Source organism: Triticum dicoccoides, chromosome 4B (assembly GCF_002162155.2).
Source record: "Triticum dicoccoides isolate Atlit2015 ecotype Zavitan chromosome 4B, WEW_v2.0, whole genome shotgun sequence".
NCBI classification, from domain to species: domain Eukaryota; kingdom Viridiplantae; phylum Streptophyta; class Magnoliopsida; order Poales; family Poaceae; genus Triticum; species Triticum dicoccoides.
Window position 1 is genome coordinate 557,984,630 of NC_041387.1, and position 13,742 is coordinate 557,998,371.

Genomic DNA, 13,742 nt, shown 5'->3' on the forward strand with positions numbered 1-13,742 from the left:
CATTTGGCCGGACACACTTTCCTGGGTCATGCCCGTCCTCAGAAGATCAAGTCGCAGCCCCACCTAGACACAACAGAGAGGTCAGCGCGCCGGTCTAAATCCTATGCGCGCAGGGGTCTGGGCCCATTGCCCATTGCACACATGCACGTTGCGTACGCGGCCGGAAGCAGACCTAGCACCCTTAATACAAGAGCAGGCTTACGGTGATAAGGAAAGTTTTCATTTCTCAAATAAAAAATGACAAATATGGTTTGATGTCTCTTCTCTACTAATCACAAGGATATTGGGACTCTCTATTTCATCTTCGGTGCCATTGCAGGAGTGATGGGCACATGCTTCTCCGTACTGATTCGTATGGAATTAGCCCGACCCGACGATCAAATTCTTGGTGGGAATCATCAACTTTATTATTTTTTAATAACGACTCATGCTTTTTTAATGATCTTTTTTATGGTTATGCCAGCGATGATAGGTGGATTTGGTAATTGGTTTGTTCTGATTCTGATAGGTGCACCTGACATGGCATTTCCACGATTAAATAATATATCATTCTGGTTGTTGCCACCAAGTCTCTTGCTCCAATTAAGCTCAGCCTTAGTAGAAGTGGGCAGCGGCACTGGGTGGACAGTCTATCCGCCCTTAAGTGGTATTACCAGCCATTCTGGAGGAGCAGTTGATTTAGCAATTTTTAGTCTTCATCTATCAGGTATTTCATCAATTTTAGGTTCTATCAATTTTATAACAACTATCTTCAACATGCGTGGACCTGGAATGACTATGCATAGATTACCACTTTTTGTGTGGTTCATTCTAGTGACAGCATTCCTACTTTTATTATCACTTCCGGTACTGGCCGGGGCAATTACAATGTTATTAACCGATCGAAACTTTAATACAACCTTTTTTGATCCTGCAGGAGGGGGAGACCCAATATTATACCAACATCTCTTTTGGTTCTTCGGTCATCCAAAGGTGCATATTCTCATTCTACCTGGATTTAGTATTATTAGTCATATCGTATCGACCTTTTCAAGAAAACCGGTCTTCGGGTATCTAGGCTTGGTTTATTCCATGATAAGTATATGTGTTCTTGGATTTCTAGTTTGGGCTCATCATATGTTTACTGTGGGCTTAGACATTGATACGCGTGCCTACTTCACTGCAGCTACCATGATCATAGTTGTGCCCACAGGAATCAAAATCTTTAGTTGGATCGCTACCATGTGAGGGGGTTCGATACAATATAAAACACCCATGTTATTTGTTGTAGGGTTCATCTTTTTTTTCACCATAGGAGGGCTCACTGGAATAGTTCTAGCAAACTCCGGGCTAGACATTGCTCTACATGATACTTATTATGTGGTTGCACATTTCCATTATGTACTTTCTATGGGAGTCGTTTTTGCTTTATTTGCTGGATTTTACTATTGGGTGGGTAAAATCTTTGGTCGGACATATCCTGAAACTTTAGGCCAAATCCATTTTTGGATCACTTTTTTTGGGGTTAATCTGACCTTCTTTCCCATGCATTTCCTAGGGCTTTCGGGTATGCCACGTCGCATTCTAGATTATCCAGATGCTTACCCCGGATGGAATGCTCTGAGCAGTTTCGGTTCTTATATATCCGTAGTTGGGATTCATCGTTTCTTCGTAGTTGTCGCAATCACTTCAAGAAGTGGAAAGAACCAAAAATGTGCGGAAAGTCCTTGGGTTGTTGAACAGAATCCAACCACACTAGAATGGTTGGTATAAAAGATCTCCGGCCTTTCATACTTTTGGAGAACTTCCTGCGGTAAAAGAGACAAAAAGCTAAAAAAACCTCTCCTAACTATGAAGGAAGTTTCATAGAGATAGGTGTGGGGAAATAAGTTCTTCATTTGAAGAGTTATTTGGCTGGCCTACCGGCCCGCAGATTAGGAAGGCTTTTATCGCCAACTGAACTGCGTAACCAAGTTCTAGTAGAAGGTCAACCCGGCCTTCCTAAGAGTACTAGGTTAAAGGGGAGACCTCTAAAGCCCAGAAAGAACTATCCTATCCCTTTAGGAATCCAAAAGAGCCATATCTGTGGATCACTGACGGCTATACCCAATGAGCAAAGTAGAAAGAGCCTAGGAAAATGCATCTTCTCCCTATTCAGTCAGCAGTTGTCCATCGACTAGTCTTACTTACCGCACCGCCCGGCTAAAAGGGATTTCTCAGTGATAGACCCACGAGAGCGTGTGTGCCAGTGACAAAAGAAGTGCAAGAAGATCTGGGAAGTGAGGGATGCCCTTCCTGGGTATCACGAGCGGCGAGGCAGGTACGGCTAGAGGAAAAGCAAGGCAACAGGGTGCTGGGTTTAAGCAAGTATTGTCCGTCCGATCATTGGAATCGGCTTAGCCGAAAAAGCCAGATCTGGTTTCACTAGTAGGAAGAACACCCTTCTAAGGTGAAGGTATTCCATTTCTAAGAAGGAAGTTCTATATATTCGAACTAGAGAGAAGCTCTAAAATGGAAATCGAAAAGGAACCCCTTGTCCGTCTAGGTACTCACCCCGCCGGAACTCGCAATTAAACATAGAGTTGGCAAACAAGGAAGGCACATAAAAGAAGGCAGTTGCGAAGGTGAGCAAGGTATTTTTGAGTTTCCTCAAATTGATTCATCGATGAAGTAGTTGAATTGAAGTAAATGTGCCTACGAAAGAAGAGTTTTCGATATGGATATGCGAACAAGAAGAAAGCAAGCATATATTACTATTGCATTGGCAACGAACACCGTCAAAAAAATATAGCTGTTGAGGAGGAAGACCTGGATAGGGAGCCGGTTATGAATAAACCTGGGACTAGGAAACCCCGAACTACGAATGGAAACAGTTTTTCAAGCAGGGGTAAACGGATCTGGTTAGGAAGCCGGAGATGGAAGAGAGGATGTCATGTCGGATTTTCAATCGGGGCAAACAACGCATGCTCGGGATAAAGCTGTACTTCAATTGGTTTTTGATGGATATGAGCTTTCCCTGAATAAGGATCAAAATATGCTTCCTAAAACAGCATGCACAATGGTGGGTCGAGTACATAGCATAGCGTATATCAAGTATCCAACGCCTTCTGAATAAGGAATGGAAGCCGACTTAATAAAACTACATCTTGCTGATGTAGGTGTAGACAGGTATTCTAAAAGGAGTGACAATATTGGGTTTAAGGTTTCTTCTATGCAAACATTGACCACTCATATGGTAGCCTCACAACCATCTACAAGGGATACTTCCACCTCAACGTGAAGTTTACCCACGTGGAGCCTTTACTAGTCGGAGTGGTAAGACTACAACCGATCCTCTTCCCCAATGCCAGCTTTGTATGTACCACCTGCCTTCTACCCTAGCCGGCCCAATACCTTCTCCGCAGGGACCTCAATAGTCCACTACTTTTGCTGCACAGCCTAGTTCTTCTATACCAGTAGCTATTGCTCCTAATGATCCATCATCAATCTGCTTCACTTGTCAACCTGAAGCTGCCATTTCCAGAACGGTTTGTGAAGTCAACTGAAGACAAGCAGATTGCAAAGTTTCTGGATGATGACAGATATGCAGATTACCACCCCGATCCTCGATGGTGTCTTGCAGGTGCCTATGTATACACAGTTCTTTAAGGACCAACTCTCAAAGAAGCGAAACATTAACGAGCCAGAACTGGTTACTCTTACTAAGGAATGTAGTGCACTCATTCAAATAAGCTACCTCTCAACTTAGATGAACCTGCCAGTTTCAGTATTCCATGCGTGATAGGAAGTCAAACTTTCCATGCTTTATGTGGTCTTGGGTCTACTGTGATTCCCTTCACTGTCTATGAGCCACTACCATTGGGTAATGTACGACCGACTAGCATCACTCTCCACCTTGCTGATCAGGATCCGGTAGAAATTTTGGGTGATATCCCTGCGATAGTTGGTAACTTCACATTTCTAGTTGATTTTGTTGTCTTGGAGATGTAGCATAAGAGCTTTCCTATTTTTTTGGGGGGGAGACCTTTTCTAGCTACTGCAGGGGCTGTCATTGATGTGAAAGATGCTAAGCTCACGCTTCAATTTGGTGAGGAGAAAGTCTCATTTGACATTCGGTATATCTTCCAACTCACCTTCCTCACTGTCTAGACCATAGTAAGCAATATAAACGAGTCACTTAAGCCCTAGTAAAAGTCTACTCTTTGAATCCCCTCTTTAAGGCATATAAAATCAGTACTCTTCCTGAGCTAGCTTAAGCATATCTCGAGCGAGTGAGTTTCCCTCCATCAAGTTCTAAGCGATCAAATAAGGTCCTTGCTCTCGAGCCAATGACAATACCAATAGAGAGGGTCTAAACGAAGGATTAAAAGGAGGTTACCGGTTAAGGGCAAATGCAATCTCTAAGCCAGTTGGAGAAAAAAGATAATCAAAGAAAGTTTCAGTTGAACTTTCCCTGCCAACCCTACCCAAATTTCATACCCTGCGGTTTTCCTTCCTCGATTGATATTTCATTCCTCGAATCGAGACTTTCTTTGTCGAGGATCTCTGGTTTAGGGTACTCCATCGAGTTTCAGTTTCTTCTTCTAATGGTTGTGTCCCTCTAAGGTGGCTATTTGAGCGATTTAGGTATCGCGGTTGTCTTGAGCTCTGGATTGATGGACGGAAACCCGGGGCGGGGTTCGATTTCTACTCGGAGATAGCCGGGTCTATAGTAAGAGCCGCTTTGTGAATAGCATCGGATGACATAGCCAGGGTAGCCGCAATAGAGCAATTATGCCTTAAGCCCAAAACTCTTCCTTCTAGGGATCAGATCAACCTAAAGCACCATCAGTTGTGGATGAATCCACAAAGTCTTTCTACTTAGCTCGTTAAGCGAAGTAGCTATCAACAGATTTAGCATGACAACTAGAACATCAAGCCATGGTAAACTACCAAAGCTTCTGCTGTAGTGTAGCACCAGGGTTCAGCCTTCTCCTTGCCGAGTTGCATCGCCCGCATCGTGTTCAATTGGAAAGTCTGTCAAAGGCGTTTCCAACTCCTGGTTCAGGGTCTGAGGTTACCAAACAAAGATGAATCCTGCGCAATCAGATATTAAGCCATAAGATCCCACCCAGAAACTAGAAGAGTCGGGGGCACCTATCGAAGGAGTCTTCCCTCCATCAATTCAATGACAAAATAGCTCTATTGAGAGGGCCTTTGACAACCCTCTTGAATGTGGCTCGCTCCTAGTTTTTCTTCCCCCACCCGTTCTATCTAGGTTGGTGGCTATACCAGATTTTGTGTCTGATCGAACTTGAAACTAGCCCATAGAGATTCTTGGATTCCAAACCAGAAAGAAGGATCGCCACAAAAGGAAATAGAGTTGGAATGAAAGATGGGGTAAAGATGAACTTTATTCTCCTAGCTGCTCTCCATCCATCAAGTTACTCTCTTTCAAAAGATGAAAACTCAAGATTACCAATCAAAACCAACGCTTTTTCTTCTCCTATAGCTTCATCATTACATCTTTCACTAGTTGTTGGATGTGAGTGATGAGATCGATCCATGGAATTTTTACCTCACTCACATACTTTGGAAGATGAAGAAATTCTCTTGAATTTACTTATGGGTTGGCTCTACATGTGGTCAGATGGGTTCCCCTCTTCAGTCATTTGGTACCTCTCCAACGCTTCCTCCTATTCCTATTGATCAGATCAAAGCCAAACCTATCTAGTCTTGCACGTTGTCACCCACTACTCTTGCCAAAAACAAAGAAATTCTATCTTGGGAACTGAAAAAGAATCGGAATGGGAAGTATTTATTTCCTTATTCTCCAGCTAGCATCCTTACTTCCTTCTTCAATGGAAATTCTATGTTTTGGCTCGGTATAAACCAAAAAATGAGAAAATCTCTAATTTGTAGAAAAGACTTCTTTTGGTTAAATCTGGAGAACCCAGTCGAAACTCTTATTCATGTTTGTGGATTTTAATAGCTCTCCTATCTACCTAGAAATGATCTTCTACCTTTATTGTCTGTGTTCTTTACATATCTTTTGAATTTTTTTCAAATCATTGTGTCGTTACAAATTCAGTGGTTGCACCCTTGTGAGCAAGTTGTTGCCGGATTGGATAAGCTACGAAGGATAAAAATTAGCTGAAGAAGTTAAGAAGAGCATTAGTGAAGCGAGAGGAGGACAAGATTATTGGGAAGAGGAGGAAGGGGTATTAAGGAAAAAAGGGAGGCTTTATGTGGGGACCGCTGGAAATGCAAGAGCCAGGATAGCGCAAGAACTGCATGGGACAGCTACCGGGGGCCATTCAGGTATACTAGCTTCCTATAAGAGAACTAATAGGAACTTTTTCTGGCCAGGAATGGATGCCTCTCTTGAGGACAGACTGTCACGGTAAAGCAACAACATCAACTCGTAATGGCCCTTGTGCCATGAGACATGGATTTTACTCGACGTAGATTGGATCGAAAGATCGCACTTCTGCTCTTCTCCTATTGGACTAGTCACTTCCCACTCTCCTCAAGTGAATAGTTTAGCCACTATCCTCCCATATACTCTGCTTTTTCATTGCTTAGGAACTGGAACTTGTTGGTGCATGGATTTCACGTTTCAGCAGCACTTTGGTTTGTGCATGGTTGTGAAAGGAAGGCTTTCTATACACTTATATGAACTTCATTGGCTAAAGAAAGAGAAGCTTGCCTTGATAAAGCACAGCCTTTTGCACTCCAATAGGCATATATTGTTACAAGGTTATGCCCAAAGGTCTCAAAAACGCCGTTGCTACATATCAACGCGCCATGACTAAGATCTTCGATGAGATAATACATAAGATTGTCGAGTGCTATGTAGATGATCTTGTTGTAAATGCGATATCCTATGAAGAACATCTTCAACATCTCAGAATCGTATTCGAACGCCTAAGGCAACATGCACTCAAGTTAAACCTGTTAAAGTGTGCCTTCATGGTCTCGTCAGGCAAATTCCTAGGGTTTGTCATTCGACATCGGGGAATAGAAATCACCCCGAGTAAAATCAAGGCCATACTCGAAATGCCTCCTCCTCAAAACCTTAAGGAGCTGCGTTCGCTTCAAAGGCGCCTGACATACATCAGGCGATTCATAGCCATTTTTGCAGGAAGAATCCAACCTTTTACAATAAAAACCAAAAAAAAGTCATTCCATTCTTTTGGGATGAAAACTACCAACAAGCCCTAGATGGCATCAAAAGCTATCTCCTCAATCAGCCAGTCCTGGTTGTGCCGATACCAGGGAAGGAGCTTATGCTCTACACCACGGCCTTGGATGAATCTCTTGGGGCTCTATTCGCATAATAAAATGAAAATAGGAAAGAGAATGCCCTCTATTACCTCAGTCGTGTGCTCGTAGGAGCTGAACATGCATACTCTCCTATCGAAAAACATTGCCTTGCACTGGTGTTCGCTGTCAAGAAGCTACGGCACTACATGATAGAACATCGGGTCGCCCTCATATCCAAAGTTCACCCACTTAAATATCTCATGACAAGACCAATGCTTAAAGGAAGATTGGCAATCTGGGGCCATCATGCTTACAGAGTTCGACATTGTGTATGCGCCGCAGAAGGCCATTAGAGGGCAAGCGATGGAGAATTTCCTAGCAGCACATCATACATATTTCTACAGTAAATAAAATATTTCCATGGATGGGATTGCACGTAGTCCATTCCACCTTTATCTATCTAGGTTATCCTTCTTTCTTAGCAAAGCAGAATGTGATGATCGATCCCTCTATTATGGGATTTATCACTACAAAAAAAAGACACATCCGTGACATTTTGGGCCAAACAATTTTTTTTCCTGTCATACATATGACACTTCTATGACGATAATTGTGACAAAACCTGGTATAATCATAGATGTGGTGGGATCCTACTTCTATGACAAAAAATCATGACAGAAAATGGGCTTTTCGTCCTGGGCGGGCCGGAGACGCAGCTGCATGACATTCTTTGGGCCGTCCATGACGGAAAAAACCATGGTAGAAGCGAGGGAGAGGAAAATTTCGGGGAGTTCCCGGTTACGGTGGGAGGTCGGGGGCCGAGCGATGCGCGTTTCTCTCGTACTCGTACGCGCGTGTGTGTGAGGCATTGGCTCTAACTGAACCCGAGCGAGGCATTGGGCTCTAACTGAACCCGAGCAATTGCACTTCAGGCTATGCGTTACTGAACCCAGGGATCGATCGATGCCTGTTAACTGAAACCAATCGAGCGATTCCTTCGCTACTGCTGCTAACTGAAGCCGATCGATTGGATGAATAGTGAGCGGTGGCGTTTGCCTCTGGATGAACAGGACCCCGTGGTGTAGAGGGCTGGATGAACAGTAGACGATGGAGGGGTGGTTGAACAGGACCCTGTGGTGTGGAGGGCTGGATGAACAATAGATGGTGGAGGGGTGCCCGTGGAGGGGTGGTTGAACAGTAGCCGGTGGAGTAGCGCGCGGTGGAGGCTTGATGAACATGAGCCCGTGGACGCTGGAGGAGGTCGACGGTAACCCGTGGAGGCTGGAGGAGGTCGACGGTGGAGATGAACAGTATCCCCGTTTCGACCGTAGGAGGTCCATTTCGTCCGTTTTGCGGTACGCCACACCCCTCCCGATCAACAGGACCCCCGTTTTGACCGTAGGAGGTCCGTTTCCTCCGTTTTGCAGTACGCCACACCCCTCCCGATCAACAGGACCCCGTTCAGAATGTAGGAGGTCTGTTTCCTCCGTTTTACGGTACGCCAGGCCTCGTTTCCATCGCCTATTCCGTCCAAGCCCTCCCGATGAACACGACGATGCATTTCGTTCTGACCCAGCCGGTTGGCTCCCCATGAACACGACGACGACGTTGTTTCTCCGTTCCGACCCAGCCATGTACACGAGGCTTGGCCGTACGTATGTGCGAGTAGGCATTCGAGACCCCGCCTATATGTACACATACGTGGCCATATTTTCTTTCTTGCACCCTGGCCGCTATACGTACGTGTACATGCTACGTGCGCGCCTCTACTATGACAGGTACGCGCCTCTACTATGACACATGCACGCCTCTACTTCGACCAGTATATATGTATGTACACGTCCGCGACCAGAATGACAATGCTACGTACGCTTCGACCAGGTGGGTCCCGACTGTCAGGCACATCCTTGCATGCTAAGATGTAGCTGGTGGGTCCCAGCAGTCAGGGGGACGAATCGTTTTTTTTCGGGCGCACTTCCTTACGTGCAAAGATGTGCCTGAGAGCACCAGGGCGGTGGACGACGGCGAGGCCTAGGAAGGGGACGACGCGGAGCCGGGGAAGATGCGGTAGTGGATGCCCACACATAGAGGAGTACGAGGGTTCACTGGTTCGCTGCGGTGTGTGGCTGCCGTTGCCGCAGAAAAACATACAGGGGGTGTGCGTGAGTAGAGGGATGGCCTGGCCAGCGGTGGGAGTAGTAGGCGGCGATGAGGCCTCCGCCGCATCGCAGCCGGCCATGGGAGGCAGGAGCACGAGGCACGACCGGCGCTGGTTTGGGCAGCTGGAGCAAGAAGACCAGAGGTTGAAGAAGCACTACGGCCGTTAGATGGACATCGTACGGTCACTGGAGCTAGAATCATGCATATTGACTAAGTTGACAAATCCCTCCGTCCCCGTAAACTTAGTAGGCCCACAAGTCAGCCTGCCACTATACTGGGTCCCAGCTAACAAGGGGAGTATTCATTTTTTTTGTGTAATAAGGAGGCACTTCCTTGCGTGCGATGATATAGCTAGTAGGTCTGAGCTGTCAGCGGAGGTAACGTTTTTTTCGCGAAATACAGAGGCCCTTTTGGTGGGTCCCTGATGTTAGGTGGAGGAATCATTATTTTGTATGTAATAAGGAGGCATTTCCTTGCGTGCGGCCGTGGACCCAGCAGTCGGCCTCTCCACGTACAGTCCACTTCAGATGCATGTCGGTCGTTGACCACGTTGACCAGGCCGCGCCAAGAGCACCAGGGCGGTGGACGACGGCGAGGCCTAGGAAGGAAACAACATGGAAGCAGGGAAGACTCGGCAGTTGTTTCCCACGCGGAGGGTAGTACGACTGTACGAGGGTTTACTGGTTCGTCTGTCGTCGCCGGAGAATAACAGCAGGTGTGGGTGAGTAGAGGGATGGCTAGGCCAGCGATGGGAGTACGGTGGGGCGGTGAGGCCTACGCGGCAGCACAGCCGGCCGCGGGGAGGAGGGAGCAGGCAGTCCTGCTGGTGCTTGTTTGAGCAGCTGGAGCAGTAAGAGCAGAGATTGAAGAAGCATGACGGCCGTTCGATGGACATCCAACAGTCACTGCTTGTGCGTCAACCTTTTTTTAGGAAAGCCTCAAATCTGTGGAAAATAGCATACAACCCATCTGCCATTATTTCTAATAATTTACAGCCCATTTGCTAATTCTTAAGGTTTTTTGGAGCCCATATTCTTTTTGTTAGCATTACAGCCCATATTGTGGCCACGGTTAAAAAATTATACCAAATTTTGCATATTTCGATGCGGTCTGAACTGTTTTTAATCCTGAAATTTCGACTCACATTCGAACTGGTTTTAAAATTAAATGTATATCAATATAAAATCCAACAAATTCTCCATGCATAAAAATTAATGTAATTTAAGATCTCGAAATAAAAAAAGATATTTGAAACTAATTACCAGTTTGATGTGTTTTAAAAATGTACAACCCATTTCTCATTACTGATGGGCCATTTTCTCGGCCAGCCGAATGAAAGCTCTCCTCGTCTTGAAAGATTTGCACCCCAACAAGCCTAACAAAGCGACCTACTTGGCAAATCACAAAAAAACTGGGTTGTGGCCGTGGACCCAGCTGTCACCTTCTCCATGTACAGTACTCTTCCGATGGAATGTCATTGACCACATTGACCACGCCGCACCGAGAGCACCAAGGTAGTGGATGATGGCGAGGCCTAGGAAGGGGACGACACGGAGCCAGGGAAGACACGGCAGTGGATGCCCATGTGGAGAGGAGTACGAGGGTTCACTGGTTTGGCTGCGGTGTGAGGTTGTCGTCGCCGTAGGGCCTGGCTAGCGGTGGGAGTAGTAGGGGGCGATGAGGCCTCAACGGCAGCACAGCCGGCCACTAGAGGCAGGAGCAGGTAGTCTCCCCGGCGCTGGTTTGGGCGGCTGGTGCAAGAAGAGCAGCGATTGAAGCAGCAGGACCGTTCGATTCAAATCCAACGGTTACTGCTGCTAGAATCGTTTGTTGACTAAGTTGACAAGCCCTACGTACGCGTCAACTTAGTAGGCCCATAGGTCAGCCTCCCAACCAGTGCGCCCAGATGTCAGTGGGAGGAATCATTTTTTTCGCGTAATAAGGAGGCACTTGATTGCGTGTGTCCAGGCCAGCGGAGGGAGTAGGGTGGGCCGGGGAAGCCTGCGCGTCATCACAGCGGGCCACAAGAGGAGGGAGCAGGCAGTCCCACCAGCGCTAGTTTAGGCGGCTGGAGCAGGAAGACCAGAGATTGAAGAAGCACGTCGGCCGTTGGATGGACATCCAACAGTCACTGCTGCTAGAATCGCGTGTTCACTAACAAAGCCTTGCGTAAACAAGCCAGCCTCGAAATCTGTGGCGTGTAGAACCCATTTGCTATTATTTTTTTATAATTTTTACTTATTTTCTAATTCATATGGAATTTATTGCAGCCCGTTTTCCATTTTTAGAATTGTTGGCCATTTTCTGGTCAGTACCAGGGTCAAAAAATTAACTAATTATGTGGGAAATTTTGAAAATTCGCAAATTTTTGCTGCGGAACGAAATATTCTTAATCCAAAAATTAATAGCCATACTAAAATAAATTTAAAAATAAATTAGTACTATGTCATGTTAAACCCAATGAAATACTTATAAGATATCAGTGAAGAAGAAAAACAAAAAAAGAAACTAATATCCCATTTGCTATAATTTTTTTGGAATTTTCAACCCCTTTTGATATTACTTTTAACAGACATTGACCATACTCTTTGGCCAGGACGGAATGCATGCCTCCTCGTCTTGAAATATTTGCAGCCCAGTAATGCGGAGAAAACAAATAGGCCTAGCTTGGGTATTCTTCAAAAAGAAATACTGGGCTACCTATTTTCCCAAAGAACTGGGCATGAGCATTTAGCTTTATTTATTTATTTACTTATTTATGTTTAGGGGACCATGAGCATGTACCTGGGCCGGATTCATGTGAGAGCCTCCCTTCCAGTTAATTATGGGCTTCTCTATTGGGCCTTCATCAGTGGGCTGCATGTTATCAACAAGTGGAAAATGTGTTCCATACGAAAAATAGTATCAGCTACGTATGGTACGGGGCACTAAAGGATCGAACCGTGCAACGACTTCCAAAACATTGTGTTTGTCGTTCTAACAACACATTTATTCAACCAACAGACGAAATATACTACTGATTGTACATTGAAAACAGCAGCAACAGCAACCATGGCAGGGGTGCAACAGAAGCAGTAAGTAGGCCAGAAGAGTGAAGACGCAGCTCTCTCTTCCAAACCAAACATCAGCCATCATTACAAAAGGGCTACCAAAAAGAACAAGTGTATGCATCAAACTAAATAAAGATCCTACTGCACAAGTGTACGCATCTAACTAACTGGCTCAGTTAGATGTTACTATCTATTAAGATGTGGAGATTGGCTGACGGCTTGAACCAGATGGGTGCCTGACGAGGCAAACTCCAGCCAGCAGGTCGAAGTCTGATACTTGCGACCCTCTCTCCTACTTCGGGGTTGCAGAGCGTGGCGGCGCATATCAGGGTATGGTGCATGCAGAGACGCATGGTACACTGTGTACACACAGTTTTGCCTGATGAACGAAACCGCGCTGCCATCATGATCCTTGCCGTCGGTTATCTCCTGGTTAATCGGATAATTCAGTCATACAAATAGAGAGCGTGTACCAAGGCTACTTACCAGCCTCCAGTCAAAAATTCCTGAAGGCCCAGAGAAGCTGGGATCCTGCTCAAAGACCTTGTAGTGACTGTGATTGTATTCCGCAAAACAACACGTCCGATACGTGCGAATGATCATCAATCTTCCGCCATCGTCTGATCGAGCCAGGAACCACCTGCAACTTCCATGCCGCTTTTCTTTGAAACGTTCTGGGATTAGTAAGGGTAGGGACCCCAGGCAGCCTACAACATCATATCAAGTTGGAGTCAAATAAAAAAGGGCTCTTGATTTAGTCAATCTTAAGAACAACATGTTATGAGCATGAATATTTTTTCAGTAAATGTTGACAGTAATATAAGCAAGCCATCATGATATCATAGGAAAATAACATACTACTTTAATAGCCGTTTGTAGCGATGACAGGAGTCGATAGCATAAATGAAGCCCTTGTGTTCAATGGCATCAGAGATCCATGGAGGATTTATGATCCTGCGATGGACGTGCAGATTTATCCACTTACCGCAGTGACCTGTCAGATAGGCAAGACTGCGGTTGAAGAACGCAATTAGCCTGAAGTCTTTATTATTCGCAGATCTTGTGGGCACTTGGCAGATTACAACCTTGAGCAAATCAAACTTGGTATCATGTTGGCTACTGTAAGATTCCGAGTATTCTCGGCCGCGGTGCCAAAGCAGTGCAGTGTTAATCGAAGGAAGGGGGATCAATCGCCGGGTGTAGACCTCCACGAGCATCCAGCTGTTGCGATCATCGACGAGCACCATCCAAGACGTGTTCATACCGACCCAGTACATACCGTTAATGTAGTTGAGGCTGACGAGGATC

The 13,742-nt window shown here is 45.7% G+C and overlaps 1 pseudogene; it reads left to right on the forward strand.

Annotated features, from left to right (window-relative positions):
• Positions 1 to 568: 568 nt before the first annotated feature.
• LOC119293875 lies at positions 569 to 1,813 on the forward strand (annotated as a pseudogene).
• Positions 1,814 to 13,742: the final 11,929 nt, after the last annotated feature.